Source organism: Eucyclogobius newberryi, unplaced genomic scaffold (genome assembly GCF_026437365.1).
Source record: "Eucyclogobius newberryi isolate DKJ021-1_F unplaced genomic scaffold, fEucNew1.0.hap1 SCAF_2, whole genome shotgun sequence".
Lineage (NCBI taxonomy): Eukaryota > Metazoa > Chordata > Actinopteri > Gobiiformes > Gobiidae > Eucyclogobius > Eucyclogobius newberryi.
The window spans coordinates 4,430,653-4,441,415 of record NW_027315834.1 but is presented as its reverse complement, the minus strand read 5'-3'; positions in this window follow the sequence as shown (position 1 = coordinate 4,441,415).

Genomic DNA, 10,763 nt, shown 5'->3' with positions numbered 1-10,763 from the left:
GCTGCATGGATGCTGCTGCTGCATGGGTGCTGCTGCTGCATGGGTGCTGCTGCTGCTGCTGCTGCTGCTGCATGGGTGGTGCTGCTGCTGCATGGATGCTGCTGCTGCATGGATGATGCTGCTGCAGCATGGATCCTGCTGCTGCTGCTGCTGCAGCATCGATGCTGCTGCTGCTGCTGCATGGATGCTGCTGCTGCTGCATGGATGCTGCTGCTGCTGCTGCATGGATGCTGCTGCTGCATGGGTGCTGCTGCTGCATGGGTGCTGCTGCTGCTGCTGCTGCTGCTGCTGCTGCTGCATGGGTGCTGCTGCTGCTGCTGCTGCATGGATGCTTCTGCTGCATGGGTGCTGCTGCTGCTGCTGCTGCTGCTGCATGGATCCTGCTGCTGCTGCTGCTGCTGCTGCTGCTGCTGCATGGATGCTGCTGCTGCTGCATGGATGCTGCTGCTGCATGGATGCTGCTGCATGGATGCTGCTGCTGCTGCCTGGATGCTGCTGCTGCTGCTGCTGCATGGATGCTGCTGCTGCTGCATGGATACTGCTGCTGCTGCATGGAGGCTGCTGCTGCTGCATGGAGGCTGCTGCTGCATGGAGGCTGCTGCTGCTTGGAGGCTGCTGCTGCATTGAGTCTGCTGCTGCATGGAGGCTGCTGCTGCATGGAGGCTGCTGCTGCTGCTGCATGGGTGCTGCTGCTGCATGGGTGCTGCTGCTGCATGGGTGCTGCTGCTGCTGCATGGATGCTGCTGCTGCTGCTGCATGGATGCTGCTGCTGCATGGATGCTGCTGCTGCATGGAGGCTGCTGCTGCATGGGTGCTGCTGCTGCTGCTGCTGCTGCTGCATGGATGATGCTGCTGCATGGGTGCTGCTGCTGCTGCATGGAGGCTGCTGCTGCATGGATGCTGCTGCTGCATGGAGGCTGCTGCTGCATGGGTGCTGCTGCTGCTGCTGCTGCTGCTGCATGGATGATGCTGCTGCATGGGTGCTGCTGCTGCTGCATGGAGGCTGCTGCTGCCGCATGGATGCTGCTGCTGCTGCATGGATGCTGATGCTGCTGCTGCGCTGATGCTGCTGCTGCCGCATGGGTGCTGCTGATGCTGCTGCTGCCGCATGGGTGCTGCTGCTGCATGGGTGCTGCTGCTGCTGCATGGATGCTGCTGCTGCTGCTGCATGGATGCTGCTGCTGCATGGATGCTGCTGCTGCATGGATGCTGCTGCTGCTGCTGCATGGGTGCTGCTGCTGCATGGGTGCTGCTGCTGCTGCTGCTGCTGCATGGGTGCTGCTGCTGCTGCTGCATGGATCCTGCTGCTGCTGCTGCAGCATCGATGCTGCTGCTGCATGGATGATGCTGCTGCTGCATGGATGCTGCTGCTGCTGCTGCATGGATGCTGCTGCTGCATGGATGATGCTGCTGCTGCATGGATGATGCTGCTGCTGCATGGATGCTGCTGCTGCATGGGTGCTGCTGCTGCATGGATGATGCTGCTGCTGCATGGATGATGCTGCTGCTGCTGCTGCTGCATGGATGCTGCTGCTGCATGGATGCTGCTGCATGGGTGGTGCTGCTGCTGCATGGATGCTGCTGCTGCATGGATGATGCTGCTGCATGGATGCTGCTGCTGCATGGAGGCTGCTGCTGCATGGAGGCTGCTGCTGCATGGAGGCTGCTGCTGCATGGAGGCTGCTGCTGCATGGATGCTGCTGCTGCATGGATGCTGCTGCTGCATGGATGCTGCTGCTGCATGGGTGCTGCTGCTGCTGCTGCATGGATGCTGCTGCTGCATGGATGCTGCTGCTGCTGCATGGGTGCTGCTGCTGCATGGGTGCTGCTGCTGCTGGTGCTGCTGCATGGGTGCTGCTGCTGCTGCTGCTGCATGGATGCTTCTGCTGCATGGATGCTGCTGCTGCTGCATGGATGCTGCTGCTGCTGCTGCATGGATGCTGCTGCTGCATGGATGCTGCTGCTGCTGCATGGGTGCTGCTGCTGCATGGGTGCTGCTGCTGCATGGGTGCTGCTGCTGCTGCTGCTGCTGCATGGGTGCTGCTGCTGCTGCTGCATGGATGCTTCTGCTGCATGGGTGCTGCTGCTGCTGCTGCTGCTGCATGGATCCTGCTGCTGCTGCTGCTGCTGCTGCTGCAGCACCGATGCTGCTGCTGCTGCTGCATGGATGATGCTGCTGCTGCTGCATGGATGATGATACTGCTGCTGCTGCTGCTGCTGCTGCTGCTGCATGGATGCTGCTGCTGCTGCATGGATGCTGCTGCTGCATGGATGATGCTGCTGCTGCCTGGATGCTGCTGCATGGGTGATGCTGCCTGGATGCTGCTGCTGCCTGGATGCTGCTGCTGCTGCTGCTGCATGGAGTCTGCTGCTGCATGGAGGCTGCTGCTGCATGGAGGCTGCTGCTGCATGGAGGCTGCTGCTGCTGCATGGATGCTGCTGCTGCTGCATGGATGATGCTGCTGCTGCATGGGTGCTGCTGCTGCATGGATGCTGCTGCATGGATGCTGCTGCATGGGTGGTGCTGCTGCTGCATGGATGCTGCTGCTGCATGGATGATGCTTCTGCATGGATGCTGCTGCTGCATGGAGGCTGCTGCTGCATGGGTGCTGCTGCTGCATGGGTGCTGCTGCTGCATGGGTGCTGCTGCTGCATGGGTGCTGCTGCTGCATGGAGGCTGCTGCTGCATGGAGGCTGCTGCTGCATGGATGATGCTGCTGCATGGATGATGCTGCTGCATGGATGATGCTGCATAGATGCTGCTGCTGCATGGAGGCTGCTGCTGCTGCTGCTGCTGCATGGATGCTGCTGCTGCATGGATGCTGCTGCTGCATGGATGCTGCTGCTGCATGGATGCTGCTGCTGCTGCTGCTGCTGCATGGATGCTGCTGCTGCTGCATGGATGCTGCTGCTGCATGGATGCTGCTGCTGCTGCTGCTGCTGCATGGATGCTGCTGCTGCTGCTGCATGGATGCTGCTGCTGCATGGATGCTGCTGCTGCATGGAGGCTGCTGCTGCATGGGTGCTGCTGCTTCATGGGTGCTGCTGCTGCATGGATGCTGCTGCTGCTGCTGCATGGAGGCTGCTGCTGCATGGAGGCTGCTGCTGCATGGATGCTGCTGCTGCATGGATGCTGCAGCTGCATCGAGGCTGCTGCTGCATGGAGGCTGCTGCTGCATGGATGCTGCTGCTGCATGGAGGCTGCTGCTGCATGGGTGCTGCTGCTGCATGGGTGCTGCCGCTGCATGGGTGCTGCTGCTGCATGGAGGCTGCTGCTGCATGGAGGCTGCTGCTGCATGGAGGCTGCTGCTGCATGGATGCTGCTGCTGCATGGATGCTGCAGCTGCATGGATGCTGCTGCTGCATGGATGCTGCTGCTGCATGGATGCTGCTGCTGCTGCATGGAGGCTGCTGCTGCATGGAGGCTGCTGCTGCATGGAGGCTGCTGCTGCATGGGTGCTGCTGCTGCATGGATGCTGCTGCTGCTGCATGGAGGCTGCTGCTACATGGAGGCTGCTGCTGCATGGAGGCTGCTGCTGCATGGATGCTGCTGCTGCATGGAGGCTGCTGCTGCATGGAGGCTGCTGCTGCATGGATGCTGCTGCTGCATGGATGCTGCTGCATGGAGGCTGCTGCTGCATGGATGCTGCTGCTGCTGCTGCTGCTGCCGCATGGGTGCTGCTGCTGCTGCCTGGGTGCTGCTGCTGCTACTGCTGCTGCAGGGATGCTGCAGGTTACGGCGCCGTAACCAAACTTGGCTTGTACAGCCACTGTTTTAGAAATCCCTTTGCAAACTACTCAAATATGGGCCACGAGCTACCGATAGCTATAGGTTGGAAATGCTTTAGGCTAAAGACGCACGGCCGACTGCAAATCTATAGAATTCTGTGTAAATATTGTTGTGGGCAGCTTGTCCTGGGATGAACCAGTCTCTGTCTTATGGGACGGTTTCAAAGCTGAGTGAAGGAGACCATTTCTATTTATAAAAGAAAACCGATCTTTAAATAGGAACGTTGGTCTATGATACAACCTCCCTTTAGTGTAAAGCAACCTTTTGACACCTTGGTAGAAATCAAACCAGTTTATTTGTTGAGCAAGATTTGTACACAAAAAATGTCAAAGTGCTTTACAGAACAGGAAAATGTGCATAAAATCACAAACAAAGAAACCATTAGGAAATCTACTTTCAAAGAGAAGATTCCCCATGTTCACTTGCTTATGATGCTTGACCTCTCTGAGGACGAGGCCCAATCAGAGCTCCGGCCATAAATATAAATAGATATAATTGCTGCTCAAATTATTTCCTTCCGATTAAAAATGACTTTCAGGTAGCAGTGGAAATGTCATGATTCCTAAAGCTTTGTCCAGATGATTAACTTTGAAACCTTCTCCATGACTCAGTTCTTGATACTTAGTTATGTGCACACTGACTTATGCCTTATTAGCTTACACGGAGCTCAAATACTACAATCCAGACATTGTGGGGGCCGTTAAAGGCCCCTCATCGCGCGACGCTGCGGTCCATTCAAAACTGCTTTCACACAAACGACATGTCGCGTGTTCTCCGTGTAACTGCTCTGTGTTTTGTCCGTTTGGATCAGGAGTCCTTGTTTAGCCCCTGCTCGGCAGCATTAGATGATGTAACTCCTCCATTAACGTCCTGGACAGACCTGGGGCTCTAAATGTCACTCCCTTCAGAGACCTGCAGGACAAAGAGGAGAGAAAAGGCAACGGGGAAGAATTCTGAAGGAGGCTTTTAGGCAGGCACTCAAATCCTTCCAAAAAGAGAAGACCATGCAAGATTTTCAGACTATTCTATTTTATTCTAAGAAACTGACATCGTTTTTACTGTGCTGAGTTTTTAAGTACATTTTGATGGGTTGAGTTTGAGAATGTGTACTCCTCTCCAGTTGAAAATGTTATTTGTGGCAATTTGAGTGCTTTTACGTGAATTAATAGTCATTTAGTGGGAAGTAGTTACATTTACTTGAGTATCGTTTGAAGTAATTGAAGTGTAGTTTAAATGTGAAGTGATCAGTTTAAATGTGAAAGTCTCCAAATATGAAATTCAAAATATATGTATTTTTACCTGGTGTAAATATCTATAATATAACATAAAAGTTGTCTTTCAAATATTGATCATGGTTCCGAATGCACTTTTTTTTTGGACTTAAAAATTAACTGGCAAGGGAAAAACTGCTAAATTAGACTAAAATCCATAGTGAAGAAACTAAAATATTGTTAATTTTAAAACCCACCAGAATTAGAGAACATAGTGAAACTTTAACTGATTAGATTTTTACAAATAGGCCAGAAAGGTTAACAAAAACGTACAATCTCATTACAAGGCTCTCTGATCATAGCATGACTTGAAGTGTTAAGAAACGGAACTAAAAAGCAACTCATACAAATAGATAGCTGTGCAAAGCAGAATCCAATTACTTCACTGAAAACACTAGAAGTAGTTTCAAACTGTGGTAAAATAATTACAATCATATAAATGACAAAAAAGTAGACTCAAACACTGAGTAAACTTTTTGACTGACCCAGTGTAATAACATTCCACCATAGAAGACTCACATAACACTGGATAACGCTGACCTTTTCAATATCAAGGAAGTATTTTTTGACAAAGTGAAAAAGATCGTCTCAAACATGTGCAACTGAAAGGACATCCATGACCTTAATGCAGCCCTGAAAAACACAGAGATACTCATCACCCATCGAGTCAATCTTTCTATTCCATCAAACACATTTCCACACTGCTTATTACACCAATCCACAAGTCATTTGAAATGGACACGCCTAACAATTACAGGCCAATCGCAATCCCCCCTGTAGTGTCTAGAGTCCTGGAGAGTCCTGAGAATCTCATGGAACACCCAGAGTCAAACCTGCCTCCTCAGCAGTTTGGATTTAGACCTGGAAAAGGCCTTCGATACTGTGGACCACAGGGTTTTAATCCTCTGCAGTTTGTATACCGGCCTGGCATCGGAGTGGAGGCCGTCATCTCCCTGCTGCACCGGTTTCTCTCACCTGGAGAAGCCTGGCAGCTCTGTGAGGATCCTGTTCTTCGATCTTTCCAGCGGCTTCAACACCATCCAGCCGCTGCTCCTGAGGGACAAGCTGGAGACGGCTAGTGTGGAGTACGACCTGGCAGAGTGGATCCTACCTCACAGACCGACCCCAGTTTGTGAGAGCCCGGGCTGTGTGCCTGACACTTGGACCTGCAGTGTGGGGGTGCCCCAGGGCACTGTCCTCGCGCCCTTTCTCTTCACCCTCTACACTGCAGACTTCAGACACGACACGGACAGCTGTGTCCTGCAGAAGTTCTCTGATGACTCTGCTATCATAGGACGACGATGATGCGGAGTACAGGGGACTGGAGCAGGACTTTGTGGACTGGTGTCAGCAGAACCTCCTCATCAACGATGGGAAGACAAAGGAGATGGTGGTGGATTTCCGCAGACACCACTCTGCTGCCCCCTCACCAGTGAACATCCAGGGATGGGACATTGAGAGAGTGGACTCATACAAGTACCTGGGTGTTCATCTGAACCACAAACTGGACTGGACTCATAACACAGAAGAGCCAGAGTCGGCTCTACCTCCTGAGGAGACTCAGGTCTTCAGGAGTGACAGGGCCACTCCTGAAGACCTTCTACGACTCTGTGGTGGCATCAGCCCTCCTGTACGGTGTGGCCTGCTGGAGCAGCAGCATCACAGAGAGGGAGAGGAAGAAGCTGGACAAAGTCATCAAGAAGTCCAGCTCCGTCCTGGGCTGTGCTCTGGACTCGGTGCAGGAGGTGGGGGACAGGAGGGTCCTGGCTAGATTCACATCTATGCTGGACCATGAGTGTCGCCCCCTGCAGGACACTCTGTCCGCTCTGGAGAGCAGCTTCAGTGAGAGACTGATCCACCCTCGCTGTGTGAAGGAGACGTGTCACAGGTCTTTCCTTCTGCTGCTGTCAGACTCTACAACAAACACTGTTAGCCCTGAACATGTGTCATTCAGCTTCATGATCATGTGCAATACTGTGACATGATGTCAATCATCCCTGGTGCAATATTGTTTGTCCATATAACTGCTGTAAATAAGAGTGTTATTATTCTGCTGGCAGGACTCTAATACATTACTATGGTTGAAAATGTATCCTGAGGGCAGACAACAGTGCGTCAAGGTCAATGAGGTTAAATCTAGTCTCCGCCCTAATGACACAGGTTTCCTTGTTAGGACCACTGTTGTTTGCTTTGTACATAAGTGACCTTCTGGACTGGTGCCTGGGTGTCAACTGCCACTTCTATGCAGATGATACAGTCCTCCATCAAAGCCTCCACTCTGGCAGAGCAGCAGTTGATTTTATTATCATCCAAAAACATAATCTTTTCACATTTGAAAATGTTAAATATTAACACATTGAAGTCACCACTGTTTTCTGGTCTGGCTGTCTCAGACCGTCACTCCAAAACGTCTCGTGGAAGTGGGGACTGTGTAGCTCCATCAGGACATCTTTTGGACAGAACTCTGGAACTTCCCGCTGACTTAAAACTTAAGTCTGACCTCGACATCTTCAGCAAACGTCTGAAACAGTCGCTGAAATCAGGGCAGAGTTGCATACAATAATTGTGTGTGAAATTCATGTGTTTATTATTGTATACATTACCTATAATTTATAATGTATATTGTATTTAATTGTTCTAAAAGCCTCCAATGGGCCGGTGTTAGCTTTAATGTAAATAATAATCAGTGGCGGCTGGTGGTACAAATTATAGGGGGGGCTATTTGACATGACCGTGTTTTTGTTTTTTTTAAATGTCCAAAATAGAATTTTTTAACATTGACTGTATGGATACATATTTTAAATACACATTTACAACTGAATTAATTCAGTAAACACACTTTATTTCCACTTTTGTTAATGATAAGTTAGAAGTTAAGCGATACTTAATGCTTAGCGTTAGCCTTATGCAAGTAATAAACTAAAAAAAACTGCGTGTTTGTTGTCATGGTAACGGAGCACGGGGTTTGACAGACACATGTGGCTTGGATTGATATGAAATCAGCCGCTTTCAACACAAATAAAGCAGCAAACAGTTGAGCAGCTCATTCTGAGTCGTTTTGGACGTACCTTTTGTCACAGACGTCTGTAGATGCAGTTTTAAGACGTAAACATTGAAAACACGGTGTGTGCGGCACTTCCGCGTATGCGCGCGCACATGTCTCTGTCTAGCGTAAAAAGCGTAGCTCCATGGCGTAAACACTACGTTCAAAAGGCGCTTTACGGAGCGCCTCATAGTCACTATTTTCCTCTGGAGAAAATCATAGTGACGTAGTCACTTTTGATTGTGATTTGATTGGCTAAAAATCCCCATTGATTTTCTATGGGGCTCTGGAGCTTTTCAAACCGCGTCACGGCTACGTAGAAAAGTGACGCAGGCTGCGCGCGCAAACAAAGTATTCATCTATATCTATTTATAGATATATATATATGGATATATATTACTATTTTACACATTTACACTAATAAGAATATAAGAATTTTTTTATCAATAAATTCTATTGTTTTTAGACACAAAAGAAATGGACGTAGTTGGCAGATTGACAGGGGGCGGAGCCTTAATGGATCAGCCGCTGCTGATAATAATAATAGCTATGATGTTACATTAACTTCATTATTTAGTCACTCTTACTTGAGCAGCAATTTCCCTGTTTTACTCTTACTAGCATGAGTCATTTCTTAAACTATTTTGTACTTTCATTTAAGTAATTTTGAAGGACTGTTACTCTTGAGTATAATTTTTGGCTACTCCACCTCTGAGTATCGTGAAGTGAGTGTGAATAGGGGGTAGGTGAAAACAGACATTTTACAGGATTACTCACACATGCAGTATGACAACTCTGAGTAAACTAATAATGAGGAGGTTATATTATGGTTAAAAGGTCAAAAAGGTTGATCATTTCATAATTCCCTTCCTGTTTACACTCTCTCTGTTCAGCTTCACAATGGCCTCTGTCAGTTAGCACTTCTTTTTGGACTTTTAAGCCCAAACTCTGGTCTGCAGGCTGAAGAATGTCCACGCACAGATGGAGTTACAGGAAACACTGGGCTTCTGCCAAATCAAGCGCCCAAGATTTGATGAAGCTTCATCTGAGACATAAAGCAACAAACAAGAAGCTCATGTGAAGGAGATCAGAACAAAGACTGAACAAGAAGCCGGTGCAGGCCGTTCTAAACCGTGTAAACCCTTGTTCAGGCTCAAGTAAGAACACCAATACTTCAACCTAATATTACTCATAAAGTAAGTAAGCGCTCTGTTCCCTGTACTTCTGCTCCCATATGTGGTTTTTACCAAGTCGCGCTAAATGAATATATACTTAAAGGCATTGAATATTTCACCGGTGAACACAAAGCTAATGCTAATGCTAATTTTGAGGTGCCCTGTCTGTCAAAAAAAAGTCAGAAAAGATTCATTTCATTCCAGTGTTGCATTATTTTGTCCTTGCTCCTCTCTCCTCACTCTTGTTTCTCTCTTTTTACTCCATCTACTTCATTCTCTTCTTTTCCATTCTCTATCCCCTCCCTACCTTCCCCTGCGTCCTCTCCCGTCTCTTCTCTCTCCCCCCTTTCTCTTCCTCTCTCTTTTCTCTCCCTCTCCTCTTTCCCTCCTCTCTTCTCTTTCTCTTCCTCTCTCTTTTCTCTTCTTCTCCTCTTTCCCTCCTCTTTTCTCTTTCTCTCCCTCTCTCTTTCCCTCCCTCTCTCTTTTCTCTCCCTGTCTGTTTGCAGTGACTCACAGTATTGCTCTGTCATTAGCAGAGGCCCGTTAAAGCCTCGACTCGAGCTTTCAGATGACGTCACCATTCACATGTGGGACGCGCCTCCATCACCATCCACACGGGAAACACAGCAGCTCACAAATACAAATACAAATACAAATACAAATGTAATGTAGTCGTGCATCGTTCACTGGTCATTTTGAAGAACTGAACTGAAACACCTGAATGAGAGACTCCAACCAACGAGCTTGTTCCAAATTCACTAGCAACGACCACGACCCCAGCTACGACGCAAAGTGCAACACAAATGTACAGAAATGGATGCCGTTTTGGGGCCTCTGGCGATGAGGGCTGTAGGCTCCCAGGCCTCTATACCCCCATCTAGGACATAAATGAGAAGAATTAGAAGAATTAGAAGTAACAACGCTGATGTGTGTGACCTGGATGCTTAAATAGTGTAGTAGCAGGAAGGGGCGTAAAATGGGTGTGGTCCTGCTCCCGAACTTAAAGGCGCAATGGACGATTTTTCGGCGATTTGAGAACGCAGGCGGAAGTGCACATGCCACTCCCCCGTGTGGACTGATACAACACATGTGCGTTTGTTTATTAGCGCAACAGATCGCATCGCATCTCTCGTCTCCCGTAGATTTCTGTCCACTTCTGCATCAGCTCGAACTGTCTTTCTCCGTCTTCATTTTGCCCCGTACACTGAGGGAACTATATTATGATAGATCCATGCGCTTAGACACGCGGAAACGTGGGGACGAGCCTGACGCGGCTGCAGGTGAGCGGTAGGTGCATTTTATGATTGATACGTGGCAGGACAAATGATTTATCCACGCCACGAGGAAATATGATGCTGAAAAAAATCGTCCATACCACCTTTAAGATAACAAGCTTCTCTTCATACATGGCTTCAGTGCAGATAAACGGAGCGGAGTAAGTTGACACGTTTTTATAGACATTTATAGGTGAAGACTTAATATGT